This window comes from Pseudophryne corroboree, chromosome 12, assembly GCF_028390025.1.
Source record: "Pseudophryne corroboree isolate aPseCor3 chromosome 12, aPseCor3.hap2, whole genome shotgun sequence".
Lineage (NCBI taxonomy): Eukaryota > Metazoa > Chordata > Amphibia > Anura > Myobatrachidae > Pseudophryne > Pseudophryne corroboree.
Genome location: NC_086455.1, coordinates 92,614,691 through 92,631,171, shown reverse-complemented (window position 1 = coordinate 92,631,171; position 16,481 = coordinate 92,614,691). Strand labels below are relative to the sequence as shown.

Below are 16,481 nucleotides of genomic sequence, written 5' to 3'. Positions count from 1 at the left end.
AGAAGGGTCCTACGGAAGAATTTCAGCTGGGGCGTTTGCTCCATTTTTTGCAAGCAGGTGTGGATGCGGGCCTAAAGTTAGGCTCCATTAAAGTACAAATTTCGGCCTTATCAGTTTTTTTTTCCAGAAAGCATTGGCCTCCTTTCCAGAAGTTCAGACCTTCGTGAAGGGCGTGCTGCACATCCAACCTCCCTTTGTGCCCCCAGTGGCACCATGGGATCTTAATGTAGTGTTGCAGTTCCTGCAATCTCATTGGTTTGAACCTTTGCGTAAGGTTGAGTTGAAATTCCTTACTTGGAAAGTGGTCATGCTGTTGGCCTTGGCATCCGCAAGGCGGGTGTCTGAATTGGCGGCTTTGTCTCACAAAAGCCCCTATTTAATCTTCCACACAGATAGAGCCGAGTTGAGAACTCGTCAACAATTTCTGCCAAAAGTGGTTTCATAGTTTCACGTAAACCAGCCTATTGTAATGCCAGTGGATTCTGACGCCTTGGCGGAGTCGAAGTCTCTCGATGTGGTCAGAGCTTTGAAAATCTATGTCGCCAGAACGGCTCAGATTAGGAAAACAGAGGCTCCGTTTGTCCTGTGGGCTCCCAACAAGATTGGAGCTCCTGCTTCCATGCAGACTATTGCACGCTGGATCTGTAATACGATTCAGCAGGCTTATTCTACGGCAGGATTGCAGTTACCGAAATCTGTGAAAGCCCATTCTACCTGAAAGGTGGGCTCATCCTGGGCGGCTGCCCGAGGGGTCTCGGCATTACAGCTTTGCCGAGCTGCTACTTGGTCAGGTTCAAACACCTTTGCAAAGTTTTATAAGTTTGATACCCTGGCTGAGGAGGACCTCTTCTTTGGTCAATCAGTGCTGCAGAGTCATCCGCACTCTCCCGCCCGTTCTAGAGCTTTGGTATAAACACCATGGTTTTTGAAGCACCCTCTAGGACGTATGAGAAAATAGGATTTTAATACCTACCGGTAAATTCTTTTCTTAGTCCGCAGAGGATGCTGGGCGCCCGTCCCTGTGCGGACACGGTCTGCGTTACTTGTTTAATAGTTATTGCTTGTGTTACACAAAGGTTGTGTTTCAGTTACGGTCAGCCTGTTGCTGATTTTGTTCATGCCGTTGACTGGAATTCTGTTTAATGCCATGTTGTACGGCGTGTTTGTGGTGTGAGCTGGTATGTATCACCCTTAGTTTTAACAATAAATCCTTTTCCTCGAAATGTCCGTCTCCCTGGGCACAGTTGCTATAACTGGAGTCCGGAGGAGGGGCATAGAGGGAGGAGCCAGTTCACACCCATTTAAAGTCTTAAAGTGCCCATGTCTCCTGCGCATCCCGTCTATACCCCATGGTTCTTGAAGCATCCCCAGCATCCTCTACGGACTAAGAGAAAAGGATTAACCGGTAGGTATTAAAATTCTATTATTCCTGCGCATAGCTATGCGCAGGAGCATGCTATATTCTGCAAACTGCGATCTTAATATTGCCCTTCAAATACTGTACATGTGGATACCAAACGCCATGTCCTAACCTAATTCTGTCCCCTCACATTTTGCAAAGTTGAATATCTCCATTGTTCCATTTCTGAAGTAAATGTAACTTGCTGGTGTGGTGCGTGTAGACTCTGTAAATTATGCTCTATGTGGATTAAATATCAGATATGTCTTTTGCTTTTCCATGCGAATGCGTATGCTACCGTATTTACTCATACAACACGCTAATACGCAGAACAAGCACACGCATGAAGGCCACTCTGTGTGGTGTTTGCACGTGATGCATGTAGTTATAGTTTCGACTTCGACACCATGGAACTTTCGGGTGCCATACGTGTACCCTCCATTGTCACTCCTGCCCAGGGTACTACTGAAGTTCAAGCAAGATGGAGGAATACTGCTTCTAGTCACTCCTGCGTGACCCAGACTGCATTGTTTCTCAGACCTGCAGTCTCTCTTGATCGAGCGTCCTTTTCTATTTAAAGCCCAGACCTCCTCGTTCAGGGCCCTTGTGTTTACCAGGACCTGGCAAGACTGGCTTTGACAGCATGGCTCTTGAAGCTTCACTCCTGAGGGCTAAAAGATTTTCTGAGGCTGTTATTCAAAGTATGTTTAAGGCCGCAAACCGACTTCTGCACCAGTTTATTATAGGGTTTAGAATTCTTACTTCACCTGGAGTTCTGCTAAGAATTACGATGCATACAAGTTTAGTACTTCCAGACTTCTGGCTTTTTTTGCAACAAGGCCTGGATTTAGGACTTTGCCTGGCCTCCCTAAAGATTCACATTTCTTCCTTGTCAGTGTGGTTTCAAAATTGTGTTTATTCCTGTTTTTCATACATTCACTAAGGGCATACTACAAATTCAGCCTCCCTATGTCCCTCCTGTGGCTCCATGGGATCTGTCTGTTCTTAATGCCCTTCAATAGTCTCCGTTTGAACCTCTTGAGTCTGTAGATCTTAAATGGCTTACGCTTAAGGTCCTTTTTCTGTTGGCTATTGCCTCTGCTAGGAGGGTGTCAGACTTAGGCGCTTTGTCCTGTCGTCCACCCTTTCTGATATTTTCACCGTGACCAGGAAGTTCTTAGAACTCACCCTGGTTATTTACCTAAGGTGTCATCTTTCCACCTTAATCAAGAGATTGTGGTTCTGGCTTTTATCTCTCCTGGTTTGTCCTCCAAGGAGCGGTCTTTCGATGTGGTATGGGCTCTCCGTATATTTGTAGAAAGGACTGCCTCTATCAGGAGATCAAATTCTCTTTTTGTACTTTTTGGTTTTCACAAACGTGGCTGGCCTGCGAATAAGCAGACCGTGGCCAGATGGATTAGAATGATTGCACAGGCTGGACTCCCAGCTCTTGCTGCTATCAAGGCCCATTCTGTTCTGTCTGTTGGACCTTAATGGGCGGCCCGGCGTGGCGCGTCTGCTGAACAATTGTGCCAGGCGGCTACGGGGTCCTCAGTGAACACGCTCATCAGGTTCTATGCCTTTGATACTTTCACCTCCCAGTATGCTTCCTTTGGATGCCGGGTTCTTGTGCCCGCTACAGTGCGTTCCCTCCCATGAGGAACTGCTTTAGGACATCCCCGATGTTATTCCCTGTGGAATACCAGTGTACCCCGCTGCAGAAAAGGAGATTCATGATAAGACTTACCATTGTTAATTATTTCTGCAAGGTACACTGGTTTCCACATGGCGCCCACCCTGACGCACTTAGTTTCTTTGGGTTTGTATGGCATTAGCTGCTAGTCCCTTCTCCTGTTGTGAGAATGTGGGTCTATGTGACTAACATCTGCTGTCTCTTACCTGCTACTGCATTGGACTGGATAATAAAACTGAGCTCCATTGCCTGGAGGCGGTGCAGTGCATACTGGTAACAGTCAAAGCTTTAGCCTGTTGGTGTCTCGGATCAAGATCCAACTCTACACCCTGATGTTATTCCCTGTGGAAACCAGTGTACCTCGCAGAAACAGATTTAACAATGGTAAGTCTTACCATAAATCTCCTGTTAATACCTACCGGTAATTCCTTTTCTCGTAGTCCATAGTGGATACTGGGCACCCGCCTTACTACTTCGTATTCCTGCTTGGTTGTAAGTGTTATTCTTAGGGTCTGCTGTTGCTGTCCTTGTTCCATGTTGGATTAGCATTGCTATCCTTCGTTATTGTTAGCGTTGCTATCCTCTGTTCTGGTCAGCGCTGCTATCCTTCATTACGTTTGTGTGTTGGTTCGTTGCCTCACCGCTGTTCATGTATATATCTTTCTCTCAAAGTATTTCAGTCTCTTTGGGCACAGTTTCCTAGACTGAGTCTGCTAGGTGGGGCATAGAGGGGAGGAGCCAGCACACACTGATTTCTTAAAGTGCCAGGCTCCAATGGACTCTATCTATACCCCATGGTACTAATGTCATCTCAGTATCCACTATGGACTACGAGAAAAGGAATTACCGGTATGTATTAAATGTCTATTTTCTTTTACATGCTACCAATTTGCCTATTTTCTATCCGTTATGGGTTTGCCCAATATAGTCCACCCTGGGAGACAGTCAAGTGTACCAGAATTGATGTAACCCTTTGTTTTACCTGTATAAAGGAAGCTTTTTGTTTTAGTAAATTCTAGGCACGTATTTCGGCCGCCAGGATATTAACCGCATCCCATTAGGGGTTCGGTATGAATGACTGGTGGACGAGATGTCGCTGGTCAAAATACTGACTCCAGCATCCCGATGTATGAAATCCCGACAGGGGTGTTTTGACTAGTCTAACCCCTGTCCCCTAACCCTTTTATTCCTTTCTGCAGCCTAACCTTCCCCGGTGGTGCCTAAACCTAGCACCCCTCCCCCTCCTGCTTTTACCTCATTACCAAGGTGAATCAGGAAGGGACATCGAGAAGATGTATAAACATCATGTCTGCAGAAGAGGGGGAATGAAATCTTCCCCCCCTCTGGAGATGCCTCCCTGAGCACACAACGCATTAGTTTAGTGCTGATGTGCTGTGTCACATTGCTCTCATGCAAGATCACCTGCACACTCTGGAGCCGGCTGTCGATAGCTATACATTGCCCAAGCACATCGGCGTGCTATCTTACAGATGGTGGCGCCCCTGTCATGTACCGCATACCGGCACAGTAATAGATGATGGAGATTCGGTGTAGCGCACAGAACAATAGGTACTTACAAGGGTCAGGATTCCGGCTGTCGGAATTCTGGCATCTGTATCTTGACCCTTTCGGAATTCCGATGTCGGCATTTTGACGGGTGTCTGGATACCACCATCTGTATGTCGTCAGTCGGGATATTATCTGCATCCCCTTAGAACAGGCTTTTTCAACAAGTGCGACCAGTAGCAAGGTGTGCCGCGGAGCCAGAGCAGCTTCCTGCACCTTCAGAGTGAATTGTTGGCCTGTGCTCTTCTTAGAGGATCAGTCGTGCTCCGACCGTGAAGTATGCCTTGAAGACGCTGCGGTGTGATATCATAGGTCACGGCCTTCGTCTCACCACCCAGCCAGCCTACCCGCCTGCACACACATCTTCCAGTTCCTGCCTGCATACACAGCTTTCCTTGCCCACCCACATCCACACCTGCCCGACCGCCCACTGCTCAGTATTCGCAGCACTCCACTATGAACAACCCCCACCACTGAGGGACAGGAAGGAGGACATCTGACCGGTAGGGGCTAATATGTGTTTTTTCTCTTACGTCCTAGAGGATGCTGGGGACTCCGTAAGGACCATGGGGGTATAGATGGGCTCCGCAGGAGACATGGGCACTATAAAGAACTTTAGAATGGGTGTGCACTGGCTCCCCCCTCTATGCCCCTCCTCCAGACCTCAGTTAGATCCTGTGCCCAGAGGAGACTGGGTGCATTACAGGGGAGCTCTCCTGAGTTTCTCTGAAAAAGAATTTTGTTAGGTTTTTTATTTTCAGGGAGCACTGCTGGCAACAGACTCCCTGCATCGTGGGACTGAGGAGAGAGAAGCAGACCTACTTAAATGATAGGCTCTGCTTCTTAGGCTACTGGACACCATTAGCTCCAGAGGGACGGAACGCAGGTCTCACCCTCGCCGTTCGTCCCAGAGCCGCACCGCCATCCTCCTCACAGAGCCGGAAGATAGAAGCCGGGTGAGTATAAGAAGAAAGAAGACTTCAAAGGCGGCAGAAGACTTTAGATCTTCTCTGAGGTAACGCGCACAACACACACTGCAGGCACTGATGGGTGCAGGGCGCAGGGGGGGCGCCCTGGGCAGCAATAATAAACCTCTAGGACTGGCTAATACACATATATAGGCTGCGGAGGCAATATATTATATAATCCCCCCCAGTATTGTAAATTTGAGCGGGACCGAAGCCCGCCGCTGAGGGGGCGGAGCTTGATCCTCCAGCACTAACCAGCGCCATTTTCTCCACAGCACTGCAGAGAAGCTGGCTTCCCGGACTCTCCCCTGCTGATCACGGTGACAGAGGGCAAAAAAGAGGGGGGGCACTTGTAATTGGCGCAGTGAGTGTATTTATATAAAAGCGCTGTTTATCTGGGAATTTTGTTTCCAGTGTCAGTTGGCGCTGGGTGTGTGCTGGCATATTCTCTCTCTCTCTCTCTCTCTCTCTCTCTCTCTCTCTCTCTCTCTCTCTCCCCCCCCCCCCCCCCCCCCCCCCCCCAAAAGGTCCTTATTGGGGAATTGTCTCCATATAGATATATCCCTGTGGGGGTGTCGGTACGCGTGTGTCGGCATGTCTGAAGCGGAAGGCTCATCTAAGGAGGAGGAGGAGCAGATGATTGTGGTGTCTCCGTCGGCAACGCCGACACCTGATTGGTCATGCGGAATGTTATGTGGCTTTATTACATGAGAGATAAGACAAAGCAGAGTCCAGGGATATTACAGGGAGTCAATCAATGGCTTTGACGGTGTCACAGGGCCCTTCAGGGTCTCAAAAACGGGTTCACTACGGCTGGCCGGCGGTCGGGCTCCCGGCGACCAGCATCCCGGCGCCGGTAGCCCGACCGCCGGCTTACCGACAGCGTGGCGAGCGCAAATGAGCCCCTTGCGGGCTCGCCACGCTACGCTCGCCACGCTACGGGCACGGTGGCGCGCTACGCGCGCCACACTATTTTATTCTCCCTCTATGGGGGTCATGGACCCCCACGAGGGAAAATAAGTGTCGGTATGCCGGCTGTCGGGCTCCCGACGCCGGTATACTGAGCGCCGGGAGCCCGACTGCCGGCATACAGAAAACCACCCCTCAAAAACGTCCCCTATCCCAAATAGCGCACACTGATACCGACACGGATTCTGACTCCAGTGTCGACTACGATGAGGTGAGGTTACACCCAAGGGTGGCCAAAAGTATTCATTATATGATTATTGCAATAAAAGATGTTTTGCATATCACAGATGACCCCTCTGTCCCTGACACGAGGGTACACATGTTTAAGGAAAAGAAACCTGAGGTAACCTTTCCCCCATCGCATGAGCTGAACGCGTTTTTCGAAAAGGCTTGGGAAACTCCAGACAAAAAACTGCAGATTCCCAAGAGGATTCTTATGGCGTATCCTTTCCCTGCGCAGGACAGGTTACGGTGGGAATCCTCGCCCAGGGTGGACAAGGCGTTAACGCGCTTGTCCAAAAAGGTGGCGCTACCGTCTCCAGACACGGCGGCCCTCAAGGATCCTGCTGATTGCAGACAGGAAACTACCTTAAAATCAATTTATACACATACGGGTGCTTTGCTCAGACCGGCAATAGCATCGGCTTGGGTTTGTAGCGCGGTAGCAGCTTGGACACATACCTTGTCAGCTGATATTGATACCCTGGATAGGGATACAATTTTATTGACCTTAGGTCACATTAAAGACGCAGTCTTATATATGAGAGACGCTCAGAGAGACGTTGGTCTGCTAGGTTTGAGAGCCAACACCATGGCGATTTCTGCGAGCCCTGTGGACCCGCCAATGGACGGGTGATGCCGACTCAAAGAAGCATATGGGAGTTTTACCTTACAAAGGTGAGGCTTTATATGGAGAAGGTTTTGCGGACCTGGTTTCCACAGCTACCGCGGGTAAATCTACTTTTTTACCTTATGTTTCCCCACAGCAAAAGAAAACGCTGCAATATCATATGCAGTCCTTTCGGTCGCATAAGTCCAGAAGAGGTTGGGGCTCTTCCTTCCTCGCCAGAGGTAAGGGTAGAGGGAAAAGAATGCCTGCTACGGCTAGTTCCCAGGAACGGAAGTCCTCCCCTGCTTCTACCAAATCCACCGCATGACGCTGGGGCTCCACTGAGGGAGTCCGCGCCAGTGGGGGCACGTCTTCGACTCTTCAGCCACGTCTGGATTCAGTCAGACGTGGATCCTTGGGCATTGTAAATTGTATCCCAAGGTTACAAGCTGGAATTCGAAGACGTGCCTCCTCGCCGGTTTTTCAAATCGACTTTACCAGCTTCTTCCCCAGAAAGGGAGATAGTTTTAGCTGCAATTCAAAAACTGTGTCAACAACAAGTGGTTGTCTAGGTTCCCCTAGTTCAACAGGGAAAGAGGTACTATTCAACCCTATTTGTGGTCCCGAAACCGGATGGCTCGGTCAGACCCATTCTAAATTTAAAATCTCTAAACCTGTACTTGCAAAAGTTCAAATTCAAGATGGAATCGCTCCGGGCAGTTATATCCAGCCTGGAAGGGGGGGATTTTATGGTGTCACTGGACATAAAGGACGCGTACCTTCATGTCCCTATATATATCCCCCTCATCAGGCGTACCTGAGATTCGCTGTACAGGACTGTCATTACCAGTTTCAGACGTTGCCGTTTGGGCTTTCCACGGCCCGAGGATTTTCACCAAGGTAATGGCGGAAATGATGGTGCTCCTGCACCGGCAGGGAGTCACAATTATCCCGTCCTTGGACGATCTCCTGATAAAAGCGAGATTGAGAGATCTGTTGCTAAAAAGCGTGGCGCTCTCCCTGAGAGTGCTGCAGCAGCATGGCTGGATTCTGAATCTACCAAAGTCACAGTTGGTGCCAACAACTCGACTATCTTTCTTAGGCATGATTCTGGACACGGAACAAAAGAGGGTCTTTCTCCCAATGGAAAAAGCCCAGGATCTCCAGAACATGGTCAGAGACCTGTTAAAACCGAAAAGAGTGTCAGTCCAACAATACACTCGAGTACTGGGAAAAATGGTGGCGACCTACGAGGCCATCCCCTTCGGCAGGTTTCATGCAAAGACGTTTCAGTGGGACCTTCTGGACAAGTGGTCCGGGTCCCATCTTCAAATACATCAGAAAATAACCCTGTCCCCCAGGGCCAGGGTGTCTCTCCTGTGGTGGCTGCAGAGTGCTCACCTTCTAGAGGGTCGCAGGTTCGGCATTCAGGACTGGGCTCTGGTGACCACGGACGCGAGCCTCCGAGGTTGGGGAGCAGTCACACAAGGAGAAAATTTTCAGGGACTATGGTCAAGCCAGGAGGCTTGTCTACACATCAACATACTGGAATTGAGGGCCATATACAACGGCCTACGTCAAGCGGAGAATCTTCTTCGCGACCTACCTGTTCTGATTCAATCAGACAACGTCACAGCCGTGGCTCATGTAAACCGCCAAGGCTGGACAAGGAGCAGAACGGCAATGGCAGAAGCCACCAGGATTCTTTGCTGAGCGGAAAATCACGTAAGCGCGTTGGCAGCGGTATTCATTCTCTCCTGTGGTGGCTGCACAGTTCTCACCTAGAGGGACGCAGGTTCGGGATCCAGGATTGGATCCTGGTGACCACGGATGCAAGTCTCCGAGGCTGGGGAGCAGTCACACATGGGGAAAATTTCCAGGGATAATGGTCAAGCCAGGAAGCTTGTCTGCACATCAACATTCTGGAATTAAGGGCCATTTACAACGGCTTTCGGCAAGCGTAACATTTTCTTTGCGGTGTGCCCCGTCTTGATTCAGTCAGACAACGTAACAGCAGTGGCGTACATAAACCGCCAGGGCGGAACAAAGAGCAGAGCGGCGATGGCGGAGGCCACAAAAGTTCTTCGCTGGGCGGAGAAACATGCAAGCGCTCTGTCAGCAGTCTTCATTCCAGGAGTGGACAACTGGGAAGCAGACTTCCACAGCAGACACGATCTCCATCCCGGAGAGTGGGGACTTCATCAGGAGGTCTTTGCAGAGATAACAAGTCATTGGGGACTTCCTCAAATAGACATGATGGCATCGCGCTTCAACAAGAAGCTTTGAAGGTATTGTGCCAGGTCAAGGGACCCTCAGGCAGTAGCAGTAGACGCCCTGATGACACCGTGGGTGTTTCTGAGGGTCTATGTGTTCCCTCCTCTTCCACTCATCTCAAAGATATTGAGAATCATAAGACGAAAAAGTGTGCGGACAATACTCATTGTTCCAGATTGGCCTCGAAGGGCCTGGTATTCGGATCTTCAGGAAATGCTCACAGAAGATCTGTGGCCTCTACCTCTCAGAGAGGACCTGTTGCAACAGGGGCCCTGCGTGTCCCAAGACTTACCGCGGTTACGTTTGACGGCATGGCGGTTGAACACCGAATTCTAGCTGGGAAAGGCATTCCAGAAGAAGTCATCCCTACTCTGATAAAGGCTAGGAAGGAGGTGACGGCGAAACATTATCACCGTATCTGGAGAAAATATGTATCTTGGTATGAAGCCAAGAATGCTCCTACTGAAGATTTCCATCTGGGCCGTTTTCTCCACTTTCTACAAACAGGAGTGGATATGGGCCTAAAATTAGGCTCCATTAAGTTACAGATTTCGGCCTTATCAATTTTCTTTCAGAAGGAAGTGGCTTCTCTCCCAGAAGTCCAGACTTTTGTAAAGGGAGTGCTGCACATAAGCCTCCTTTAGTGCCTCCAGTGGCACCATGGGACCTTATCGTGGTGTTACAGTTCCTAAAATCTCACTGGTTTGAACCTCTTCAAACGGTTGAATTAAAATTTCTCACTTGGAAAGTGGTCATGTTGGCCTTGGCATCTGCAAGGCGGGTGTCCGAATTGGCGGCCTTGTCTCACAAAAGCCCCTATCTGATTTTCCATGTGGATAGAGCGGAATTAAGGACTTGTCCTCAATTTTTGCCTAAAGTGGTTTCATCGTTTCAAATGAACCAACCTATCGTGGTGCCAGTGGCTACGGGTGACTTGGAGGATTCCAAGTCCCTGGATGTAGTAAGGGCCTTAAAAGTTTATGTAGCCAGGACGGCTCGGGTTAGGAAAACAGAGGCACTGTTTGTCCTTTATGCAGCCAACAAGGTTGGCGCTCCTGCTTCTAAGCAGACTATTGCTCGCTGGATCTGTAACACGATTCAGCAGGCTCATTTTCCAGCCGGCTGGATTGCCGTTACCAAATTCGGTGAAGGCCCATTCCATTAGGAAGGTGGGCTCTTCATGGGCGGCTGCCCCGAGGTGTTTCGGCATTACAGCTTTGCCGAGCGGCGACTTTCTTCGGGATCAAACACTTTTGCTAAATTCTACAAGTTTGATACCTTGGCTGAGGAGGACCTCATGTTTGCTCAATCGGTGCTGCAGAGTCATCCGCACTCTCCCGCCCGGTTTGGAGCTTTGGTATAATCCCCATGGTCCTTACGGAGTCCCCAGCATCCTCTAGGATGTAAGAGAAAATAAGATTTTAAACCTACTGGTAAATCTTTTTCTCCTAGTCCGTAGAGTCCCAGTGCGGACATATTTCTGCAAGGCTTGTATATAGTTGTTGCTTACATAAGGGTTATGTTACAGTTAAGATCAGTAGTTGGCTGATGCTGTTTTGTTCATACTGTTAACTGGTTGCGTATATTCCATGTTGTACAGTGTGGATGGTGTGGGCTGGTATGAATCTTGCCCTTAGATTAACAAAAATCCTTTCCTCGTACTGTCAGTCTCCTCTGGGCACAGATTCTCTAACTGAGATCTGGAGGAGGGGCATAGAGGGAGGAGCCAGTTCCCACCCATATTTAAAGTTCTTTTTAGTGCCCATGTCTTCTGCGGAGCCCGTCTATCCCCATGGTCCTTACGGAGTCCCCAGCATCCTCTACGGACTAGGAGAAAAAGATTTACCGGTAGGTTTAAAATCTTATTATTTGTATAAAAGCGCTGTTTGTCTGGGAATTTGGTTTCCAGTGTCAGTTGGCGCTGGGTTTGTGCTGGCATACTCTCTCTCTGTCTCTCCAAAGGGCCTTATTGGGAAACTGTATACATGTAGATATATCCCTGAGTGTGTGGGGGTGTCTGTACGCGTGTGTCGGCATGTCTGAAGCGGAAGGCTCTTCTAAGGACGAGGTGGAGCAGATGATTGTGGTGTCTCCGTCGTCAACGCCGACACATGATTGGATGGATATGCTGAATGTTTTAAATGCAAATGTGGCTTTGTTACATAAGAGGTTGGACAAAGCAGCAGAGTCCAGGGACAATACAGGTAGTCAATCACTGGCTTTGACGATGTCACAGGGCTCTTCAGGGTCTCAAAAAAAATTCCTTTCCTCGTACTGTCCGTCTCCTCTGGGCACAGTTTCTCTAACTGAGGTCTGGAGGAGGGGCATAGAGGGAGGAGCCAGTGCACACCCATTCTAAAGTTCTTTACAGTGCCCATGTCTCCTGCGGAGCCCGTCTCTACCCCATGGTCCTTGCGGAGTCCCCAGCATCCTCTACGGACTAGGAGAAAAAGATTTACCGGTAGGTTTAAAATCTTATTTTTCTCTGGCTGGGTCCACAGGATAACATTGGGATATTGTCGAGCGACAGCAAAAATGGCACCAACACGGTCACGAGCTTTCTGGCCTCCCAGGATGCATTGGGGCCTCCACTATATAGTCCCGCCCACTGACTCAGTCAGATCAGTTTTTTGCTTGGTGCGGCAGGAAGCCGCATGGTCACAGGGCTGCTGTGAGAGCAGCCTCAAGTTTTCATTACTTTATTTTTATAGACTTACTATAATGTTTCTCTGACGTCCTAGTGGATGCTGGGAACTCTGTAAGGACCATGGGGAATAGCGGCTCCGCAGGAGACTGGGCACAAAAAGAAAGCTTTAGGACTACCTGGTGTGCACTGGCTCCTCCCCCTATGACCCTCCTCCAAGCCTCAGTTAGATTTTTGTGCCCGACCGAGCAGGGTGCAATCTAGGGGGCTCTCCTGAGCTTCTTAGATAAAAGTTAGTTTTAGGGTTTTTATTTTCAGTGAGACCTGCTGGCAACAGGCTCACTGCATCGAGGGACTAAGGGGAGAAGAAGCGAACCTGCCTGCTTGCAGCCAGCTTGGGCTTCTTAGGCTACTGGACACCATTAGCTCCAGAGGGATCGAACACAGGCCCAGCCTCGGAGTCCGGTCCCAGAGCCGCGCCGCCGGCCCCCTTACAGAGCCAGAAGCAAGAAGAGGTCCGGAAAATCGGCGGCAGAAGACATCAGTCTTCATCAAGGTAGCGCACATCACTGCAGCTGTGCGCCATTGCTCCTCATGCACACCTCACACTGCGGTCACTGATGGGTGCAGGGCGCTGGGGGGGGGGCACCCTGAGCAGCAATATTAACACCTTGGCTGGCAAAAATACATCACATATAACCCCCAGGGCTATATGGATGTACATTAACCCCTGCCAGAATCCATAAAAATGCGGGAGAAAAGTCCGCGAAAAAGGGGCGGAGCTATCTCCTTCAGCACACTGGCGCCATTTTTCCCTCACAGCTCCATTGGAGGGAAGCTCCCTGGCTCTCCCCTGCAGTTAATACACTACAGAAAGGGTTAAAAAGAGAGGGGGGGGCACAATTTAGGCGCAGTATACATATATATATGCAGCTATAAGGGAAAACACTTTTTATAGGTGCTATCCCTGTGATATATAGCGCCCTGGTGTGTGCTGGCATACTCTCCCTCTGTCTCCCCAAAGGGCTTTGTGGGGTCCTGTCCTCTATCAGAGCATTCCCTGTGTGTGTGTGCTGTGTGTCGGTACGGCTGTGTCGACAGGTATGTGGAGGATAATGAGGTGGAGGCGGAGCGAATGCCTGTAAATATGTTGTCACCCCCTGCGGGGTCGACACCGGTGTGGTTGAACTTATGGAAGGATTACGTGAAAGTGTCAACTCCTTACATAAAAGGTCGACGACACAGAACAGCCGGCTACTCAGCTTGTGCCTGTTCCAGCGTCTCAAATGTCATGGGGGGCTCTAAAATCGCCCGCTACCTCAGATAACAGACACAGATGTCGACACGGATACGGACTCCAGTGTCGACGTCGATGAGACTGGTGTACCCTCCAAATAGGTCCACCCGTTGCAGGATTGAGGCAATGAAAAATGTATTACACATTTATGATTATACCCCAGGTACCACATAAAAGGGTATTGTGTTTGGTGAGAGAAAACTATTAGTAGTTTTTCCTGCATCTGAGAAATTAAATGAGGTGTGTGAGGAAGAGTGGTCTTCCCACGGTAAGAAATTGATAATTTCTAAAACGGTTATTGGCAGCGTACCCTTTCCCGCCAGAGGATAGGTCACGCGGGGAAACACCCCATAGGGTAGATACAGCGCTTACACGCTTATCAGAAAAGGTGGCACTACCGTCTCCGGATACGGCCGCCCTGAAGGGACCTGCTGATAGAAAGCAGGAGGTTACCCTATAAGATATAGTCACACACTAGGGCATTATATTGCGACCAGCCGTTGCTTCGGCATGGATGTGCAGTGCTCCCGCTGCGTGGTCAGATTCCCTGTCGGAAAATAACTATGGATAGGGACATTATTTTGCTGAAAATAGAGCATATAAAAGACGTGGTCTTATACATGCGTGATGCACAGAGGGATATTTGCCGGCTGGCATCAAAAATAAGCGCTAGGTCCATTGCCGCCAGACGGGGGTTATGGACTTGGCAATGGTCAGGCGATGCCGACTCGAATCGGCACATGGAAGTTGCCCTATAAGGGGGTAAAACTGTTTGGGGATGGTTTTTCAGACCTCGTTTCCACAGCTTCTGTTGGGAAATCGATTTTTTTGCCACAGGCTACCCCACAACAAAAGAAAGCACCGTATCATCAAGTACAGTCCTTTCGGCCCCAGAAAAGCAAGAGGGCTAGAGGCTCATCCTTTCTGCCGAGAGGCAAAGGTAGAGGAAAAAGCTGCAACACACAGCTAGTTCCCAAGAGCAGAAGTCCTCCCTGCGTCCGGTAGGTCCACAGCATGGTGCGGGGGCTGCTCAGGCGGACCCGGGTACGGTGGGGGCCCGTCTCAGAAATTTCAGCGGACAGTGGGCTCTCACATGGATCCCTGGGTCCTTCAAGTAGTATCTCAGGGGTACAGGCTGGAGTTCGAGACGTTCTTCCCCCCGCCGTTTCCTAAAATCTGCCTTACCGGCACCTCCCTCTACCAGGGAGACGGTGTTGGTGGATATTCAACACTATAATCACAACAAGTGATTGTCAAGGTGCCCCTCCTTCAGCAAGGAAGGGGTTACTATTCCACAGTGGTTGTGGTACCGAAACGTTTCGGTGAGACCCATCTTGAAATTAAAATACTTGAACTTTTATATCAGAAGATTCCAGTTCAAGATGGAATCGCTCAGGGCGGATATTACGAGCCTGGACGAGGGGGATTACAGGGTCTCCCTGGACATCAAGGATGCGTACCTGCATGTCCCCATTTACCCTCCTCACCAGGAGTACCTCAGATATGTGGTACAGGACTGTCACTATCAGTTCCAGACGCGGCCGGTGGAGTTGTCCACGGCACCGAAGGTCTTTACCTAGGTAATGGCAGAAGGGATGATACTCCTTCGCAAGAAGGAAGTTTTTATTATCCCGTACTTGGACGATCTCCTGATAAAGGCGAGGTCCAAAGAACAGTTGGTAGTGGGGGTAGCACTCTCTCGGGAAGTGCTACAACAGCACGACTGGATTCTCAATATTCCAAAGTCACAGCTGGTCCCGACGACACGTCTTCTGTTCCTGGGAATGTTTCTGAACGCAGACCAGAAAAGAGTGTTTCTTCCAGTGGAAAAAGCCGAGGAGTTGTCATCTCTAGTCAGAGACATCCTAAAACCAGGACAGGTGTCGGTACATCAATGCACATGAGTCCTGGGAAAAATGGTAGCTTCGTACGAAGCATAATTCCATTCAGAAGACTCCACGCAAGGACGTTCCAGTGGGACCTGTGGGACTAATGGTCCGGGTCCCATCTACAGATACAACAGCGGATAACCCTGTCAGCAAGAAACGGTGTCGCTGCTGAGGTGGCTGCAGAGGGCTCATCTACTAGAGGGCCGCAGATTCGGAATACAGGACTGGGTCCTGGTGACCACGGATGCCAGCCTTCGGGGCTGGGGTGCAGTCACAGAGGGAAGAAATTTCCAAGGAGATTTCGCTTCACATAAATATTCTGCAGTGAAGGGCCATTTACAATGGCCTAAGCCAAGCAAGGCCCCTGCTTCAGAACCAGCCGGTACTGATCCAATCAGACGACATCACGGCGGTCGCCCATGTAAACAGACAGGGCGGCACAAGAAGCAGGATTGCGATGGCAGAAGCCACAAGGATTCTCCGATGGGCGACCTACACCCAGGAGAATGGGGACTTCATTCCGAAGTTTTCCAAATGCGGGTAAACCGTTGGGAATGACCACGGGTGGACATGATGGCGTCCCGCCTCAACAAGATGTTGAAAAGATATTGCGCCAGGTCAAGGGACCCTCAGGCGATCGCTGGGGACGCTCTAGTGACACCGTGGGTGTACCAGTCGGTTTATGTGTCTCCTCCTCTACCTCTCATACCCAAGGTACTGAGAATAATAAGAAGGCGAGGAGTGAAAACCATACTCGGGGTTCCGGATTGGCCATGAAAAGCTTGGTACCCGGAACTTCAAGAGATGCTGGCAGAGGACCCTTGGCCTCTGCCGCTTAGACAAGACCTGCTGCAGCAGGGACCCTGTCTGTTCCAAGACTTACCGCGGCTGCGTTTGACGGCATGGCGGTAGAACACCGGATCCTAAAGGAAAAGGGTATTCCGAAGGAAGTC

General features: G+C 49.9%; 1 protein-coding gene across 3 annotated transcripts in view; it reads left to right on the top strand.

Annotated features, from left to right (window-relative positions):
* Positions 1-16,481, top strand: part of KNL1 (kinetochore scaffold 1) — a 431,776-nt gene that overhangs the window by 105,580 nt on the left and 309,715 nt on the right. The window lies entirely within an intron of this gene.